The sequence below is a fragment of the Scyliorhinus canicula genome, chromosome 10, assembly GCF_902713615.1.
Source record: "Scyliorhinus canicula chromosome 10, sScyCan1.1, whole genome shotgun sequence".
Taxonomy (NCBI): Eukaryota; Metazoa; Chordata; class Chondrichthyes; order Carcharhiniformes; family Scyliorhinidae; genus Scyliorhinus; species Scyliorhinus canicula.
The window spans coordinates 71,342,655-71,363,496 of NC_052155.1; the positions used below are offsets into that span (position 1 = coordinate 71,342,655).

Below are 20,842 nucleotides of genomic sequence, written 5' to 3' on the forward strand. Positions count from 1 at the left end.
TCTAAATAGATTTATGAAATAAGAAAATTAACAATTGGACACTGATAAACATTTAACAGCTACTACTAGAATGCTATCTATAGGATACTCTATTGCAGACAAATGTAAATACCCATCTGAGAAATAGAGCACCTATTCAGCAACTTGACAAATATTACTATAAGGATTAAATAAAAACAGAAAATGCAGGAAATAATCAGCAAGTCGGGCAGCATCAGTGGAGAGAGAAACAGAGTTAATGTTTCAGGTCTATGACCTTTCATCAGAACGCGAGGTCACAGACTTGAAACTTTGGGTGGCTTTCTCTGTCCCGCTGCGCCAGATTTCTGGTTTAGCATGCCGTCGGGATGCTCCCTTTCACCGGCTGGTCAATGGGGTTTCCCATTGTGGGGCAGCCCCACGCTGTCGAGAAACCCACGGGCTGTCGGCAAAATGGAGCATCCCGTCGGCGGAGAATTCAGCCCGTTAAACCTGTATCTCTGCACAAATACTGCCAGATCTGCTGAGAACTTTTTATATTTATTCAAAATTCCAGCATCCGCACTATTTTGCTATAAAAATGAACCCACTGGCTGAGGGTCGCGGGATTAGTACACTGGTTTGCATTATTCTAATAAAAAGCACGGATATATACAGGGAAAACTTTCTCAGGTTCCACTGTGAGATGGTGTGAGCAAAGTTGGCAAAGATGAAGCTTCCTGTTATTAATCAGCACAAGCCGCATTTTGCCTGTGCAAAATTGTTCCTGAACCGCATTTCATAAGAATTGCAATCTTATCCCATTGCACAGCTGTCTGAAAGTTCACGTGGAAAATTCTATAGTTGTAAGCAGGTTGCTGTACTCTGTAAATGCTGCAGAAATCCAGTTTTGAACATTATACGATTTCACCACCAAACTGTCATCATGTAATTTGTTCTGGAAATGGTGACACTGGTGCTCTATAGTTGTGGTATAAATCTTCCCACAGAAACATAGATTATGAAACCACAGGTCTCTTCTTTATCCAGAATTATGGTGAAACCTTTGAAATGGACATAATACATCTTTCGTAGAATATATTATCAACTTAAGCCATCAGTTTGTTTCTACCAACACAAACTTGTGTTATTCTAAAGGAAGACATGTTCAGAAGACATTAAAAAAAAAGACACCACACAACCTGCATGCTCAGTATTACAAGAGGAGATTTAGAGAACTGAATGAGGCTCGGTGCAGGGGTCATGTAGCTTGACCAGGAACTAATATAGGTCAATGAGCACAGGAGTGAAAAGTGAATTAGATTTGGTGTGAGTTAAGACATGGGTAACAGAATTTTGGATGGCTTTACGTTTACCGAGGGTGGAATGTGGGAGTGCTTTAGGATAGGTGAATCTAGACATAAGAAAGGCATGAATGAGGGCTTCAGCAGCAGATGAGCAGAGACAAGACTGAACCATGGACAGATCAATACTTTTCACTGTAACTCGGTACACGTGACAATAAACCAAAATCCAAATCCAAGACTGAACCCAATCGATGTTATAGAGATGTAAATTGGCGGTCTTTGTGATGGTGCATATATGAATTTGGAAACTGATCTCAAGGGTCAAATATGACATTAAAATTGTGAATAGACTGGTTTAATCTCAGGCTGTTGTCATGGAGAGGGATAGAGATGGTAGCTCGGAACAAAATTTAGAAAGTGATCAAAAACAATAGCTTCAGTCTACCCAGTATCTAATTAGAGGAAATTTTTACTCATCCAGTACCTGATGTTGGAAAAGTAGTCTGATAATTTAGCAACAGTGGAGGAATTGAAAGAGGTAATGCTGAGGCAGACCTTGGTGTCATCATGTGAAAACTAACACAATGCTTTCAAATTATGTTGCCTCATGAGTAGATGAGAAATATGAGGGGATACGTGATAGGTCCTTGGGGGTCATCCAAGAAACAATGCAGGACCAGGAAGAGAACCATTGCAAGTGATTATCTGGCTACAATTAGATGGATAAGAATGGAGCTGGAGGCAGCATAGATGGCACAGTAGCACAGTGGCTAGGGACCCAGGTTCAATTCCCGGCTTGGGTCACTGTCTGTGCAGAGTCTGTACATTCGTCCTGTGGTTGCATGGCTCTGGTTCCTCTGGTTTTCTCCCACAAGTCCCGAAAGACATGCTGTTAGTTGAAATGGACATTCTGAATTCTCCCTAAGTGTGCTTGTATAGGCATTGTAGAACATAGAACATAGAACATTACAGCGCAGTACAGGCACTTCGGCCCTCGATGTTGCGCCATCCTGTGAAACCCCTCTAAAGTCCCTCTACACGTCCTTATCTTCTTTATCACCCTTATCGTCCATATGCCTATCCAATGACCATTTGAATGCGTTTAGTGTTGGTGACTCCACTTCTGTTGCAGGCAGGGAATTCCACGCCCTTACTACCCTCTGAGTAAAGAACCTACCTCTGACATCTGTCCTATACCTATCTCCCCTCAATTTAAAGCTATGTCCCCTCGTGCTGGACATCACCATCCGAGGAAAAAGGCTCTCAATGTCCACTCTATCTAATCCTCTGATCATCTTGTATGCCTCAATTAAGTCACCTCTTAACCTTCTTCTCTCTAACGAAAACTGCCTCAGGTCCTTCAGCCTTTCCTCATAAGATCTTCCCTCCATACCAGGCAACATCCTTGTAAATCTCCTCTGTACCCTTTCCAATGCTTCCACATCCTTCCTATAAAGTGGCGACTAGAACTGCACGCAATACTCCAAATGCGGCTGCACCAGAGTTTTGTACAGCTGCAACATGACCTCATGGCTCCGAAACTCAATTCCTCTACCAATAAAAGCTGTAGTGTCGCGACTCAGGGATTTTCACGGTAACTTCATTGCAGTGTTAATGTAAGCCTACTTGTGACACTAATAAAGAATGTTATTATTGTATGGTTTCAATCTTAATGATAAAATAATCCATCAGCTCCTAGAGATCAAACTTATTGTTGGAGGCGAGGGTGGAAGAGACAGGGGAGATAGATGTAAAAATACACTTTTCAGTAAAGTGAAGAAGCCTGGAGTTTACTTTGCTTTCCAGATTATCCTGGAATAGTGAGACGTTTCCGTACATATGTCACATTCCCCATGGAGACCAATTCCTTTTTTTCAAAAAGGGATATGAATTTTCCTGTGACCAAAGTATTACAATATTTCACATTTCAAGACTTTTACTGTAACCCAACAAAAATCAACACTGACTAACCTTTACTTTACACTAACCTACAGGAAAGATATTGAAAAACAAAACACTAAGGATTCTGGAAATATGAAATAAAAATAGAAAATGCTGGAAACACACAGCAGATCACAGCTGCATCTGTGGAAAGAAACAGACATTCCTGGAACAGATGTGATGTGAAAATATGCATTAATCAAAAACAGATACTTCAAATGCTGGAAATCTGAAATAAAAATAACATTTAAAAAAGTTAAGAAGCAATATCTGCCTTTCCATAAGTGTATTGGTCGTAATTGAGTCTTTCAATTTCAAATTAATGCTTTCATTTGTTCTCATCTGCTTTGAGCACGACTGTTATTTGCACTTACACCCCGCTTGCTTTCATTCTGCCGACATATTTATTTTAGGCAGCCATTAACACTTTGTTGTTTGTCTGATATCCCTTTAACATTAGCAGTTCAAGTGTTTGAGACTTCGGATACATCTTTAGCAGAAACAGTTATTTCCATATGGGGCTGGTTTAGCTCACCAGGCTAAATCGCTGGCTTTTAAAGCAGACCAAGGCAGGCCAGCAGCACGGTTCGATTCCCACCAACCTCCCCGGACAGGCGCCGGAATGTGGCGACTAGGGGCTTTTCACAGTAACTTCATTGAAGCCTACTCGTGACAATAAGTGATTTTCATTTCATTTCATAGCAGGATTATCAAGAGTTTGGCTTTTTGTACATGTCATGATTTCCTTCATATATTTTCAATTTTAACAACTTCAATGGGTCTGACATCACTGAAGATGGCAACACCTTAACACCAGCTACAAATACAATAATTAATTGAAATAAAATCACATTTTAAATGAACTCTATGCAATGGAGTAGATAATCAACCTCCATTAATGCCCTGTATCCAGACAATTTTACAGAGTGATTTTCCTGGAGGAAAATTCCCAGCATCTGACACCATCATCAATTGGAGCCAATCCCGTTTCTCTAAATATCTTAATTTGCTCACCAAAAAAAAGATCACGTTATCTTTGAAAACAAAACATTTAGAGTGCTCCAGCTTGGATTTATTCCAACAGTAAATACATTAGAAGCCATTGGTTTATCACAAGCATTTTCTGAATGCAATAGGCAATTCAACTTTTAGATGCATTCCCTTCTGACGAAAGTAGCATGATGATCTCCTTACAAAGAACAAAGAAAATTACAGCACAGGAACAGGCCCTTCGGCCCTCCCAGCCTGCGCCGATCCAGATCCTTTATCTAAACCTGTCGCCTATTTTCCAAGGATCTACTTCCCTCTGTTCCCCGCCCGTTCATATATCTGTCCAGATGCATCTTAAATGATGCTATCATGCCCGCCTCTACCACCTCTGCTGGCAAAGCGTTCCAGGCACCCACCACCCTCTGCGTAAAAAACGTCCCACGCACATCTCCCTTAAACTGTCCCCCTGTGATCTTGAAATTGTGACCCCTTGTAATTGACACCCCCACTCTTGGAAAAAGCTTGTTGCTATCCACCTTGTCCATACCTCTCATAATTTTGTAGACCTCAATCAGGTCCCCCCTCAACCTCCGTCTTTCCAACGAAAACAATCCTAATCTACTCAACCTTTCTTCATAACTAGCACTCTCCATACCAGGCAACATCATGGTGAACCTCCTCTGCACACTCTTTAAAGCATCCACATCCTTCTGGTAATGTGGCGACCAGAACTGCATGCAGTATTCCAAATGTGGCCTAACCAAAGTCCTATACAACTGTAACATGACCTGCTGACTCTTGTACTCAATACCCAGTCTGATGAAAGCAAGCATGCTGAATGCCTTCTTGACCACTCTATCGACCTGCATTGCCAGCTTCAGGGTACAATGGACCTGAACTCCCAGATCTCTCTGTACATCAATTTTCCCCAGGACTCTTCCATTAACCATATTGTCCGCTCTTGAATTAGATCTTCCAAAATGCATCACCTCGCATTTGCTTGGATTGAATTCCATCTGCCATTTCTCTGCCCAACTCTCCAATCTATCTATATTTTGCTGTATTCTCTGACAGTCCTCCTCGCTATCTGCAACTCCACCAATCTTAGTATCATGTGCAAATTTGCTAATCAGGCCACCTAAACCTTCATCCAGATCATTTATGTATATCACAAACAACAGTGGTCCAAGCACGGATCCCTGTGGAACACCACTAGTCACCTTTCTCCATTTTGAGACACTCCCTTCCACCACTACTCTCTGTCTCCTGTTGCCCAGCCAGTTCTTTATCCATCTAGCTAGTACACCCTGAAACCCATACGACTTCACTTTTTCCATCAACCTGCCATGGGAAACTTCATCAAACGCCTTACTGAAGTCCATGTATATGACATCTGCAGCCCTTCCCTCATCAATTAACTTTGTCACTTCCTCAAAGAATTCTATTAGGTTTGTAAGACATGACCTTCCCTGCACAAAACCATGCTGCCTATCATTAAGTCTATTTTCTTCCAAATGTGAATAGATCCTATCCCTCAGTATCTTCTCCAACAGTTTGCCTACCACTGACGTCAAGCTCATTGGTCTATAATTCCCTAGATAATCCCTGCTACCCTTCTTAAACAAAGGGACAACATTAGCAATTCTTCAGTCCTCCGGGACCTCACCCGTGCTCAAGGATGCTGCAAAGATATCTGTTAAGGCCCCAGCTATTTCGTCCCTCACTTCCCTCAGTAACCTGGGATAGATCCCATCCAGTCCTAGGGACTTGTCCACCTTAATGCCTTTTAGAATACCCAAAACTTCCCCCTTCCTTATGCCGACTTGACCTAGAGTATTTAAACATCCATAACCAGCCTTAACATCCGTCCTGTCCCTCTCCTTGGTGAATACCGATGCAAAGTACTCATTAAGAATCTCACCCATTTCCTCTGACTCTACGCACAAATTCCGTCTTTTATCTTTGAGTGGACCAATCCTTTCTCTAGTTACCCTCTGGCTCCTTATATACGAATAAAAGGCTTTGGGATTTTCCTTAACCCTGTTAACCAAAGATATTTCATGACCTCTTTTAGCCCTCTTTATTGCGCGCTTGAGATTTGTCCTACTTTCCTGATATTCCCCCACAGCTTCATCAGTTTTGAGTCGCCTCGATCTTATGTATGCTTCCTTTTATTCTTAGCTAGTCTCACAATTCCACCCGTCATCCATGGTTCTCTAATCTTGCCATTTCTATCCCTCATTTTCACAGGGACATGCCTGTCCTGCACTCTAATCAATGTTTCCTTAAAAGACTCCCACATTTCAAATGTGGATTTACCCGTAAACAGCTGCTCCCAATCCACATTCCCTAGCTCCTGCCGAATTTTGTTATACTTGGCCTTTCCCCAATTTTGCACTCTTCCTTTAGGACCACTCTCATCTTTGTCCATGAGTATTCTAAAACTTACGGAATTGTGATCGTTATTCCCAAAGTAATCACCGACTGAAACTTCAACCACCTGGCCGGGATCATTCCCCAATACCAGGTCCAGTATGGCCCCTTCCTGAGTTGGACTATTTACATACTGCTCTAAAAAACTCTCCTGGATGCTCCTTACAAATTCTGCTCCATCTACACCTCCAACACTACATGAGTCCCATTCAATGTTGGGGAAGTTAAAATCTCCCATCACAACCACCCTTTTGCTCCTACATTTTTCTATAATCTGTCTACATATTTGTACCTCTACTTCACGCTCACTTTTGGGAGGCATGTAGTAAAGTCCCAACAATGTTACTGCACCCTTCCTATTTCTTAGCTCTACCCATATTGCCTCAGTGCTCGAATCCTCCATCGTGCCCTCCTTGATCACAGCTGTGATATCATCTCTGACCAGTAATGCAACTCCTCCATGCCTTTTACAACACTCTCTATCCCTCCTGAAGCATCTATACCCTGGGATATTTAGTTGCCAGTCTTGCCCTTCCCTCAACCAAGTCTCAGTAATACTAATAATATCATATTCCCAGGTACTAATCCAAGCCCTAAGTTCATCTGCCTTACCTGCTACACTTCTCGCATTAAAATAAATTCACCTCAGACCACCTGTCCCTTTGCGTTCATCATCTCTTCCCTGTCTACTCTTCCCCTTAGTCACATTGAGTTTATTATCTAGTACCTTACTGGCTTTAGTTGCTGCCTCTTTACTGACCTCTAACTTCCTAATCTGGTACCTATCCTCTTGCCACATTAGTTTAAAACCTCCCCAACAGTGTTAGCAAAAGTACCCCCTAGGACATTGGTTCCAGTCCTCCCTAGGTGTAGACCATCCGAGTTGTAATGGTCCCAACGCTCCCCTGAACCGGTTCCAATGTCCCAAAAATCTGAACTCCTCCCTCCTGCACCATCTCTCAACCCACGTATTAATTCTGACTATTCTTGAATTTCTACTCTGACTGTCTCGTGGCACTGTCTCATAGTTATCCTCCACACTATCTGTTTTACTACTCTGCAGGGTATCTGGTTTTTTTTGTGCTATCTTTCACATTGTATCCAGTGTTCTGTTCATTTTCAGATACCTTGGGTGGAATTCCCCGTTTCTGAGACTAAGTGTTGAAGCGAACACAGAATCCGTGGACTTTTACGACAGAAAATGTGGCACCACACTTGCACTGATTCCGCTACCTTTGAGGGGTTAGCATCGGTGGAGTGCGGAACACAATCGATTCCAATGGAAAATGGTACGGGATTTGCCGGGTCCGTGATTGACACTCGGGAGGCTGACAAGCCGCATATACACATTACAATTCCCACACACGCTCATCCGAGCCAACAAGATGGCACTGGTTGTGCTGGAGCGTGCCCAGAGAGCTGATGGGTCGTCTGAGGCCAGAGGGCACCCAGAGGGGTGTCCTGGGGAACACCTATAATGACCCGTGGCCCTAAGTTCACAGTGGGCTGTTAGCAGTGTGTGCAGCTGCATGGCTGCTTTGCAGACTGTGGCAATGGTGATCCATGCCCATCCACCCTGACCCCACTTCACACTTCCTGGCCACCCCCCCCCCCCCCCCCCCCCCCCCATACTCTCTCCGGCCCTGGCAGAAACCCCCAAGCAGCAGTACATCTGTCAGCAAACTATCTCTCTCTGCCTCAGCAGCCTCCACACCAATTTCACAATTTTTAGTAACACAAGTGAACTGCGCCGCAGGAACTCGGCCCATCAGAGGTGGAGAATTGCAAAGACCCCAGAGCATACCGGGTCAGGCCCACTAATGATATGCAAACGCTGTCTACTGTATGTGCATTCCGGAACACATTGACATCACTATCGAAGTGCTGGAGCATTGCAATTTGGTATCAAATTGGCGCCTGCCACGATTTCAGTGTCGGAACCGATTCTCCACCCGATCGGTTTTCCCGATTTCGCTGTCGGCTAACAGAATTCCACCCCTTATCTCTTCCATTTATGTGTGAGTTCACAAACAATGGTCTGCTACTAACAAGTTTGCAAGACTATTTGTAATCATCAGCCAGTATGGCAGCTGTTCTTATCTTAAACCCTTTATGCTCATTATGAATAGGATGGACAATTTATTTTATTTCTAAATAAGTAAATAGGTGAAATGTCAGAAAAATCTATCCTTATTATTGAAAATTTATGTTTTCTTTGAATTTTGTTCTTGCGACAATTATGTGTCAATATTTTGGTGCTGTGGAAACTTTTGTGAATGTAATCATGTTGTTCTTCTTTTGCAGGGCTTATAATGGTTTCCTGAGGAATGCTTCAGCAGGTGCCAGCGTTTATGGGCGGCATTGTAGCACAATGGTTAGCACTTTGCTTCACAGCATCAGGGACCTGAATTTGATTTCCATCTTGAGTCACTGTCTGTGCAGAGTCTGCACGTTCTCGCCACGTCTGCGTGGTTTCCTCCAGGTGCTCCGATTTCCTCCCACAAGTCCCGAAAGTCGTGCTTGTTAGGTGAATTGGACATTCTGAATTCTCCCTCAGTTTACCTGAACAGGTGCCGGAATGTGGCAACCAGGGGATTTTCACAGTAACTTCATTGCAGTGTTAATGTAAGCCTACTTGTAGCACTAATAAAGATTATTATTATTAATTTTTCAAATTCTTGCTTGCATCAAGGCAGGAAATAGTAATAGAAAAGGTTTGGGTGATGCAGGGTGATGTGTTAGGCAGGTTGGTCCGACGTTGACTGCAACGGGATGCAGTGAAGCTAGAAATAGGGGCGGGCGTCAGTCCCGCCCCCGCCGTGTCCTGAATTCTCCGGCCCCCGAGATTCGGCGGGGGCAGGAATCGCGCCGTGCCGGTCGGCGGGCCACCCGCGGCAATTCTCCGGCCCGTGATGGGCCGAAGTCCCGCCGCTGACAGGCCTCTCCCGCTGGCGTGGATTAAACCACCTACCTGACCGGCGGGATTGGTGGCGTGGGCAGGTTCCAGGGTCCGGGGAGGGGGGGCACGGGGCGATTTGACCCAGGGGATGCCCCCACGGTGGCCTGACCCGCGATCGGAGCCCACTGATCGGCGGGCGGGCTTGTGCCGTGGGGGCACTCTTTTTCTTCCGCCTTCGCCATGGTCTTCACCATGGTGGAGGTGGAAGAGACCCCCTCCCCTGCGCATGCGCCGGTATGACGTCAGCAGTCGCTGATGCTCCGGCGCATGCGTGGACTTACGCCGGCCGGCGAAGTCCTTTCGGCCCCGGTTGGCGTGGCGCCAAAGGCCGTTCACGCCAGCCGGCGGAGTGGGAACTACTCCGGCGTGGGCCTAGCCCCTCAATGTGAGGGCTTGGCCACTAAAGGTGCGGAGACATCCGCACCTTTGGGGCGGCCCGACGCCGGAGTGGTTCACGTCACTCCGACACACTGGGACCCCCCGCCCCGCCGGGTAGGGGAGAATCCTGGCTGACACAGGAGATGATCCAACACTGTTTTATTTAACTAGTGGACTGCTGTACATGTTCAGCTGTGAGTTGACACTCTACTAATCCAACTGATGACCTCTTACTGGCTTGACCAGACTTACTAGCTGCCGCATGGTGATAGTGCTCACCAGCTTGTGCACTCTGACTGTCTCAGTAGCTGGGTCCTGAGAGAGGGAGAGTCTTAATGCCCTGTGGGATTTATAATGGTAGTGTCCTGTCTGGTGATTGGTTGTTCTGTGTTGTGTGTTCATTGGTCATCCTGAGTGTCAATCACTGCCTGTCTGCATCTCATTATATACATGAGTGGATATTATGACACAGGGAAGAAAGGAGTGGGAAAGAGCTGGTGGGGGGAAAAGGGGAGATGCGAAGGGGAGTGCTAGAGATTAGGAGTTTAGATTATTGGGTGTGGACTGAGGCATAGATGGGAAATGTGTTTGATGCTAAGTCACAGTGAAAGAGGAATTGGTGCATGGAAATCTCTGGGAGCGGGCATTAGGCCGAAATGTTTCTCATGGTACTGATGGAGGGGATGGGAGTGGTGCGGTGAGTACTGAAATCATGATCACCTTGGAGTAGGGAAACAACATCATACTCAATGGAGTATTCGGGTGCGACCTAATGGCCGAGTTGCACCTGGCGTGGATCCGTGAGAGCTGGTTAGATTGCGGGAAAGGCCAGAATCGGGATCTGCGCCAGGCGCCAATCAGTTTCCGATCTAACAGGCATGCTCCTGTTGGTGGGTTCCGGATCCTGCCCAGACATGGTGAGAAACCAATTGATATCAATCTCCATATCGTTAACAGGACAGACCCCCTTTCTAACGGACTCCTTTGATCTAACCAGCTCCCCAGTGAGCGGTCACACAGGCGCCTTTTAGAACTGTGGTGAATTCATACTGTATTGTAATTCACACTGTACTGCATTGCATTGTATTATGTCCTTGTGGGCTCTGTCTGTGAGCCGTTGCACGGCTCTGCCCATAGGGGGAGATGAGGAGCTTGTACAGGGCTCCACCCTTGGCTCCGCCCATAGCCCCTCCCACTACCGGAAGTATAAAGTGCTGCAGACGTGAGCCTGCCCTCAGTTCCTCTGGTCGCAGGCAGGCTCAGTTGTAAGACTATAAAAACCCCAGTTTACTTCCAATCGTGTCTCTAGTGAATTAATGGTCACATCAAGAACACCAATTTAAAAACAGATTTCATTTCATTATGGATTGTATTGTGGACCCCTCAGCAGCTGCCCTTATGCTGCTGGAGGCAGTCCAGGCAGCCACACGCTGGAGAAGGTGGCTGTAGCAGCACCATTGCAGGCTCGAGGCAGCAGCCCACATGTAGGGGCTGCCCATCAATCTGGTGGGGTACCAGAAGAAGAGGCCGGCAACAGCCCAAGGTGTACAGGTGTCACTGGTCATTTGACCTGGCGGACTTGGCAGCACGTGGAGGTGGAGGATACCCGGTCCCGGTGGCCATGAAGGTCGCCGTGGCTCTGAGCTTCTACGCTTCAAGTTCATTCCAGTGCCTGAGCAGGGTCCTGTGCAGCATATCCCAACCTACAGCCCACAGGTGCATCTGTGAAGTCACGGATGACTTGTTTTTCAGGGCAGATGACTATATAAACTTTCACCTAAACCAAGCCCAACAAGATTCCCGGGCAACAGGATTCTCCGCCATCGCCGGAATGCACCAGGTCCAGGGGGTAATAGATGACGCGCATGGCGTCTTGCGCACACCGGGTCAACAGGAAGTGCCCTTCATCAACAGGGAGGGGTTCCACTCCCTCAATGTTTAACTTGTGTGCGACCACCACCTCCAGATCATGCACATGTGTACATGCTTCCCAGGGAGTATGCACAACTGCTGTATCCTGGGGCAGTCAGAGATCCCCTGCATCTTCGAGGAACACCCCAGGATGAACGGTTAGCTCTTCAGGGATAAGGGATATCTACTGAGGTACTGGCTAATGATGCCAGTACGGAGGCCAGAGACTAATGCAGAGACCCCGTATAACGAGGCCCATGTGGCCACCCGGACTGTCATTGAGTGGTGCATCGGCCTGCTCAAAATTAGGTTCTGATGCCTAGACCGCTCTGGTGGTTCCCTGCAGTACACCCCCAATCACTGCTTTGTGGTGGTCTGATGTGCCCTCCACAACCTGGCACAACTGTGGGGCGACATGCTGGAGGTGGAGGAGGAGCCAGATCTGAGGAGGAAGACGATGAGGGGCCAGAACAGGAGGGGCTGAAGGACAGCCTTGGGAGGATCCACAAGGGCCGCAGGTGGATGGAGGACCGGCGGTGGCAAGCGAGGGTCCAGCATGCCTGGAGTGCCTGGGAGGCCCTCATGCTTGCCCGCTTCTCATGAGGTCTCATAGGAAGGGTTTTTGTGGCCCAGTAGTTAGCACAGCTGCCTCACGGTGTTGAGGTCCCAGGTTCGATTCCGGCTCTGGGTCACTGTCCGTGTGGAGTTTGCACATTCTCCTCGTGTTTGGGTGGGTTTTACCCCCACAACCCAAAGATGTGGGGGTTTAAACTAGTATGGCAGGGGGGTGGGTACCGGAGCAATAGGCCAGAAGGTGAAAAACTGAGGGAGAACCAGGGAATATGGCCAGTATTGCTCTGAGGAAGAGCAGAGAGGGAGATGTTGCTGAAAACAGCGGGACTTATGGCCTGAAGTGCATATGTTTTAATGCAGGAAGTATAACAGGTAAGGCAGATGAACTTAGAGCTTGGATTAGGACTTGGAACAATGATGTTGTTAACATTACAGAGACCTGGTTGAGGGAAGGACACGATTGGCAGCTAAACGTTCCAAGATTTAGATGTTTCAGGCTGGATAGAGGGGGATGTAAAAGGGATGGAGGAGTTGCACTACTGGTTTGGGAGAATATCACAACTGTACTGCAGGACACCTCAGAGGGCAGCGAGGCTGTATGGGTGGAGATCAGGAATAAGAAGGGTGCAGTCACAATGTTGGGGGTCTAATACAGGCCTCCCAATAGCCAGCGGGAGATAGAGGAGTAGATCGGTAGATTTTGGAAAGGAGTAAAAGCAACAGGGTTGTTGTGATGGGAGACTTTAACTTCCCCAATATTGACTGGGACTCACTTAGTGCTAGGTGTTTGGACAGGGCAGAGTTTGTAAGGAGCATCCAGGAGGACTTCTTAAACAATATGTAGATAGTTCAACTAGGGAAGGAGCTGTACGGACCTGGTATTGGGGAATGAGCCCGGCCAGGTGATAGAAGCCTCAGTAGGGGAGCATTTCAGGAACAGTGACCACAATTCAATAAGTTTTAAAGTGCTGGTGGACAAGGATAAGAGTGGTCCTCAGGTGAATGTGCTAAATTGGGGGAAGTCTAATTATAACAATATTAGGCGGGAACTGAAGAACCTAGATTGGGGGCTGATGTTTGAGGGTAAATCAATATCTGACATGTGGGAGGCTTTCAAATGTCAGTTGAAAGGAATTCAGGACCGGCATGTTGCTGTAAGGAAGAAGGATAAATATGGCAAATTTCGGGAACCTTGGATAATGAGAGATATTGTAGGCCTCATCAAAAAGAAAAAGGAGGCATTTGTCAGGACTTGAAGGCTGGGAACAGACAAAACCTGTGTGGAATATAATGAAAGTAGGAAGGAACTTAAGCAAGTCGTCAGGAGGGCTAAAAGAGGTCACGAAAAGTCACTGGCAAATAGGGTTAAGGAAAGTCCCAAGGCTTTTTACACGTACATAAAAACCAAGAGGGTAGCCAGGGAAAGGGTTGGCCCATTGAAAGACAGGGGAGGGAATCTATGTGTGGAGCCAGAGGAAATAAGCGAGGTACGAAATGAATACTTTGCATCAGTATTCACCAAAGAGAAGGAATTTGTGGATGTTCCCGTACCAGCCTCCCCGAACAGGTGCTGGAATGTGGCAACTAGGGGCTTTTCACAGTTACTTCATTCAAAGCCTACTTGTAACAATAGCGATTTTAATTTTATTTCATTTCATTTTCATTACATGTTGAGTCTGGAGAAGGGTGTGTAGATAGCCTGGGTCACATTGAGATCCAAAAAGATGAGGTCTTGAAAAATATTAAGGTAGATAAGTCCCCAGAGCCTGATGTGATCAACCTCAGAATACTGAAGGAGGCAAGAGAGGAAATTGCTGAGGCCTTGACAGGAATCTTTGGATCCTCACTGTCTTCAGGTGATGTCCCGGAGGACTGGAGAATAGCTAATGTTCCTTTGTTTATGAAGGGGAGCAAGGATAATCCAGGGAACTACAGGCCAGTGAGCCTTACATCAGTGGAAGGGAAATTACTGGAGAGAATTCTTCGAGACAGGATCTACTCCCATTTGGAAGCAAGTGGATGTATTAGTGAGAGGCAGCACGGTTTTGTGAAGGGGAGGTCGTGTCTCACTAACTTGATAGAGTTTTTTGAGGAGGTCACAAAAATGATTGATACAGGTAGGGCAGTGGATGTTGTCTGTATGGACTTCAGTAAGGCCTTTGACAAGAACCCTCATGGCAGACTGATACAAAAGGTGAAGTCACATGGAATCAGAGGTGAGCTGGCAAGATGGATACAGAACTGGCGAGGTCATAGAAGGCAGAGAGTAGCAATGGAAGGGCGCTTTTCTGGTTGGAGGGCTGTGACTAGTGGTGTTTCGCAGGGACCAATGCTGCAAACTTTACTGTTTGTAGTATATATAAATGATTTGGAGGAAAATGTGTAGTATATATAAATGATTTGGAGGAAAATGTAACAGGTCCGCTTAGTAAGTTTGCGGACGGCACAAAGGTTGGTGGAATTGCGAATAGCAATGAGGATTGTCAGAGGATACAGCAGGATTTCGATCGTTTGGAGACATGGGCCGAGAGATGGCAGATGGAGTTTAATCCGGACAAATGTGAGGTAATGCATTTTGGAAGGTAGGGAATATACAGTGAATGGTAGAACCCTCAAGAGTATTGACAGTCAGAGAGATCTATGTGTACAGGTCCACACGTCACTGAAAGGGGTAACACGGGTGGAGAAGGTAGTCAAGAAGGCATATGGCATGCTTGCCTTCATTGGCCGGGATATTCAGTATAAAAATTGGCAAGTCATGTTGCAGCTGTATCGAACCTTAGTTTGGCCACACTTGGAGTATAGTATTCAATTCTTGTCGCTACACTACCAGAAGGATGTGGAGGATTCAGAGAGGGTGCAGAAGAGATTTACCAGGATTGCCTGGTATGGAGGGCATTAGCTTTGAAGAGATGTTGAATAAACTCGGTTTGTTCTCACTGGACCAACGGAGGTTGAGGGGCGACCTGATAGATGTCTACAAAATTATGAGGTGCATAGACAGGGTGGATAGTTGGAGACTTTTTCCCAGCGTAGAGGGGTCAATTACCAGGGAGCATAGGTTTAAGGTGCGGGGGGGAAGGTTTAGAGTAGATGTACGAGGCAAGTTTTTTTACACAGAGGGTAGTGGGTGCCTGGAACTCGCCGCCGGAGGAGGTGGTGGAAGCAGGGACGATAGTGACATTTCAGGGGCATCTTGACAAATACATGAATAGGATGGGGATAGAGGGATACGAACCCCGGAAGTGTAGAAGATTTTAGTTGAGACGTGCAGCATGGTTGGCACAGGCTTGGAGGGCCGAAAGGTCTGTTCCTGTGCTGTACTTCTACAAACGGACAGTAAGGAAGAGCACATTTTGCTTCTCAACAAATTATTAGGACTCCTTCATGAAATCAGATGTAAGGTAAACCCCAAAATGGCCCAGATTCGTTAGAAAAGGTCATTTATTTAGGAACAGTGATCACCCATGCCAAACCCGAGATCGAGCAGAAATGCATTGACTCCATTGTTAAATTAACCTTGCCCCTTAATGTAACAGCCCTCTGGTCATTTCTAGGTTGGCTACTGCAGGAACCACATGGATGGTTTTGCCACAAAGGCAGCCCCTTTCCTGGCTTCTACTGCACACGGATGCCGTGGATGCATTAAAACAAGCCCTCAGCACAGCTCCCGGATTACAGGTCCCAGATTCACTCTCCCCATATGCAATTGAGGTTGCACCAACTGACCGAACCCTTTTGGCGGTGCTCCTCCAGGAAAGACACGATCGTTTAGGCCCCATAGCATACGCCTCATGAGTTCTCGATCCAGTAGAGCAAGGATTTTCTGCCTGCGAAAGGCACTTGCTCGCAGTTTTTTGGGCTGTTCAGTACTTTGCGAACATAACAGGACTCAACCCCATCAGCATTTTAACGGAGCACACCCCCACCCAATTTCTACTCGACGGTAGACTGAAGGACGGCACAGTCAGCCAAATTTGCGCAGCACGATGGACCCTACTCTTACAAGGACGGGACATTACGGTTAAAAGAACTAAGTCACACACGTTTCTCACAGATAATTTACAGTACGCAGGCACCCCACATGAGTGTGAGATCATCACCACCAGGAACAATACAGGACCCTTTGTACCCAAATCAGCTCCCCCGAAACCAGGCACTACACCCCAGAGACCCCAGCCCACAGACACAGACGAACCCCTAAAGATTTCTGCGGATGGCTCCTCCACAATTTTGAACGGTAAACGAATCACTGGTTGTGGCATTTATGTAGAGGACGCGCAGGGACACGCGTTAGAGGAGATATAATTGAAATTGCCTGGATATCTAGGTTCGCAGGCAGCAGAATTAGCAGCCGTAGCATATATTGTAGAGCACCCCGACACGTTCCCGACCCCAGTCAACATATACTCCGATAGCCTATATGGCTGCAATAGTTTAACGGAATTCCTACCCTTGTGGGAATCTAGAGGTTTTGTTTACGCGAATGGAAAACCCCTACCCTCAGCCCCATTACTCCAGCATAGTCTCAGGACAGCTAAAGATCGTAAATAGGGTATCATTAAAGTCCGTAGCCACCATTGTTCTCCCCCCCCCCCCCCCCCGGTAACATTAAGGCAGACACCCTAGCACCCCGGGAGTGCCCCAGTGCCACCTACTGACCTCAAGATTCGCCGTTGTCAGGAGGGAGGGACGGGGGGGGGGGGGACTCAGGTGAGCTGGAGACCGCCATTGTCGCCCTGTTGGAATGCTCCGGGTCAGCCTCTGGCACTCCCTCCTCCTGAATGGTGCCCTTAGGGCCCTGGGGGTCATCTTGGGATAGAGGAGCAGCTGGAGTGGGCTCCAGAGGTGCCAGTGTCATCAGGCTCTGCCAGCCCTGACGGCTCCCCATTGTCTGCATCATGGTGCCTACGCCCTCACCTATGCTTCTCTGTGGCTGGGCCACACTTTGGAGTGTCTTTGGCAATGTCCATCTACGTCTGAAACACGGTCCTCAGCAACCGGGACACACTTTGAAGTGCCTCGGCGATGCCCACCTGAGTGTGGGACAGGCTTTCGAGGCGTTCAGCCATGGCCATCACAGACTGAGCGATTCCTTGGATACCACCACTCATGATGCTGACATTGTACTGCAGGCTTTCCACTGTGGCCGCCACCCTAGCACCGTCGGCCTCAGTGCCACGCATTGCATCTCCTGCGCCTGTTGCCTTTTTGTTTCCTCCAATCGGCTATGGACCCGTCACTGACATCCTCTCCTGAATCTCATGGCTACACCCTAGCATCTGTACCAGCTCTGGGATAAACATGTCCAGAGGCTTGGCATCTGACTGGGACCCAGCTAGGTCCTGGGATCCAGCAGATCTGCAACTGCTGAGTACCCCGGATGTTCCTGCCTCTAACTGATGTGCATCAGCAACTGTATGGAGCTCACCAGATCATGCCGCAGAAGCCTGTTCACTGATTTCATCCACCTGTACTAGTGGAGGGTGGGTAAGATAGCTCTGATACATTGATGGTGGCATCCTCCGAGGTGTTCTCTTGGAAGACAGGGTGGGGGTACTCAGATGGGCTGGCTTCATCAGATGGAGATGCTGCCGGAGACTAGACATGTGGTCAGTGAGAATGAAGAATCATCTTGTCTGACATAAAAATTCACTTGAGACACGTCATCTGGGTGGAAGTCGGTGGATTCTCACCTCTATAGCACAGGCCAACCTCGATGTTGGTGACCTCGGTCACCCTGTGACCTCCAGGGCCTGTTCTTCACAGGGGATGAGGACTCTGATGTCCAGCACCCCGCCATATGCCTGGGCCCTTTCCATCTATTGTGGGCTGACTTTTCCTGCGGGGGCAAATAATTGTGAGCTTAACGCTTCTTGCATCGTGTCACAGGAGCAGGGAGGGGGGCTATGGCAGGGGACAGCATTATGCTCATGGGTGCCAGGGTGTGCAGGGGCACAGCTGCAGTATTGTGCGGGGGTGGGAGGGGGGATTGTGGTGTCAGCCACCGGCTCGTGTGGGGGCGGGGGGGGGATGTCTAGGGTTGGCAAGCGAGACCGGTGCCAGGGGCTGATACCAACTGACGCCTGCAGCCTGATGGTAATTGAGCTTCTTACTTCACTGGATGGCAGTCCTCCTAGTTACACTCTCTGAGCTGGTGGTCACTCCAACTGCCTCGCAGGTGGCACCGGCTGACCTGGGGATAACCCTTAGGGGAACAGGATGGCCTGTTACGACACCACTGAGCCAAACAGTCGAGCCAGGTCAGCATCACCGAAACGTGGGGCTGGTCTGCGCAATGGCATGGCTGCGTGCTGTCTGGGGTTTGCTCACAGGGCGTGGTTTAAGAGCTGTTCCCCCTCGTTACCAGGGAGCTTCCGGGCGCGGTCCAGGCAAATCATCTGGCGGGACATCTATTTCCGCTGTGAGGCTCATGGGATATCATTGCTGGCTCTGATTGATGTTAAAAAGTGGTTGTGGTCTCACCAGGTTGGCTGTCAGAAGCACCCGGAAAATCACGCTCACTACTGCACTTGGTGCTTCTCCTGTTAGATCATGCCCTGCAAGTCAGGATTCGGGCTCAGTTTCAGCAGGTGGGGGGGGGGGGGGGGGGGGGGGGGGGGGGGGGGGGGGGGGGGGGGGGGGGGGGGGGGGGGGTCAGTGTAAAAATCTTCACCAGTGTGAGGGAAGCAAATATATTTATTTGTGTGATTGGCCTGGATTAAAAGAGTTACCTTGACAGAGTGCGGAAAAGGATTTGGAGGGTTGGCGGGAGAGGTGCGCGGGCAAATTGTTAGGTAGGGCAGTGGTGCATGGGCTTGTGTCTTGGTGCTACTTTCTTTTTCAATGCACTTACCTGAATATCATGTACTTCTGCAGTCAGTTACTATTGTCAATTCCTGCTCATTGTTTTCATAACCAAAATACTCATAGTGTTATGGCTGGCTGTGTTTTCAGGTCTTCAGTTCATTGTTGTTGTCGGAGGGGGGCTGTGCTCACTTATTAAATTGTGCTTTTTGGCAAAGCAGTATAAGTATTGACCGTGTGGTCACATGACTGAAACTGACCACAGATCATGCATGTTATTACCCCAAACACTAGGGAGAATTCAGTCAGTCTGCAAACAACACAGAAAGAAATAGCAGCCACATATCCATGCATAAAACTAGAAACTGTAACAGTGTAAGGGCTCCAAATCTGTTTCATTTCAAGGACACCTGTACAGAAAACTGACCTCTGAGTAATAATACTACAACCAACTAACTTTTTATTCCAAACTCAAACAAGATTGGGTTCCAAAAATCCATCCACATAATCATTACACATAGCTTGTAACAATTTTGCCTGAACCCCCTCCCCCCCCTTGATGGCAAACAGATCCTTGAACATGGATAGGAACAGGCGCCTACATGCATATGACCCTTCCTCCGACCCTCACAGGGCAAACCTGACCTTCTCCATGCTCAACCATTTGTGCAGGTCCCTCACCCACACCCCCAGCCCCGGTGGCGTTGCCGAATGCCTATTCAGTAAAATCCTTTGAAGGCAATCAAGGAGGGGAAGGGCACACATCGGCCCCCTTTCTCTCCTGCCTGCCTGGCAGCTCTGAGACTCCAAAAGCTGCCACCAAGGAGCACTGCTACTTCAAACCCCGCTATCTACAACAGAACCTTAAACGCCGCTTCCCAAAAGCCCTCCAGTTTAACAACCAACTTGTCACCGTCTGTGTGGAGTCTGCACGTTCTCCCAGTGTCTGCGTGGGTTTCCTCTGGGAGCTCTGATTTCCTCCCACAAGTCCCGAAAGACGTGCTGTTAGGTCATTTGGACATTCTGAATTCTCCCTCTGTGTACCCAAACAGGCGCCAGAATGTGGCAATTAGGGGCTTTTCACAGTAACTTCATTGCAGTGTTAATGTAAGCCTACTTGTGACAATAAAGATTATCATATCTTAATCACCTCTTTGAAGGAATCCTGCAATAATTTTGATATGCAACTGTTTTGTTTTTAAATTCAATAGCTACACATCAAGAGTGGAAAAGAACCCTCACTTCCCCAGACCTGCACTGGAGACAAACTAATCACATAACTTAGGAACTATTCCTTTGTTTGTAACTTTAAAAGTGCACTATCCGTCTTAACTGTATTTCCCTCAAAGTGCACATATGTGTATATGTGAGTGATGCAGTGTTAGATTTTTGGGATGATCATGTTAATAAATCCTCTTTATTGGAACCCACAGAAAGTGTGCTGCTGGATATTCAAACTGACTATACCCTCAAGGGTTAAGATGCACCACATCTTCTTTTTCAAAACTACACTGACTACAGACAGTAAGTAAAGGGAACTGGGTTTCGGTTCTCTCGCATCCCTGTCCATAACACTATATATAAA

The 20,842-nt window shown here is 47.4% G+C and overlaps 1 protein-coding gene across 1 annotated transcript in view; it reads left to right on the forward strand.

The window, feature by feature from the left end:
- The window catches only part of snx16 (sorting nexin 16), an 86,307-nt gene that overhangs the window by 31,988 nt on the left and 33,477 nt on the right, over window positions 1–20,842 (forward strand). The window contains exons 2-3 of the mRNA XM_038809154.1: window positions 7,753–7,918; window positions 8,934–9,003. The gene's annotated coding sequence lies outside the window, so the exon portion shown is untranslated. The remainder of the gene's footprint in view (window positions 1–7,752; window positions 7,919–8,933; window positions 9,004–20,842) is intronic.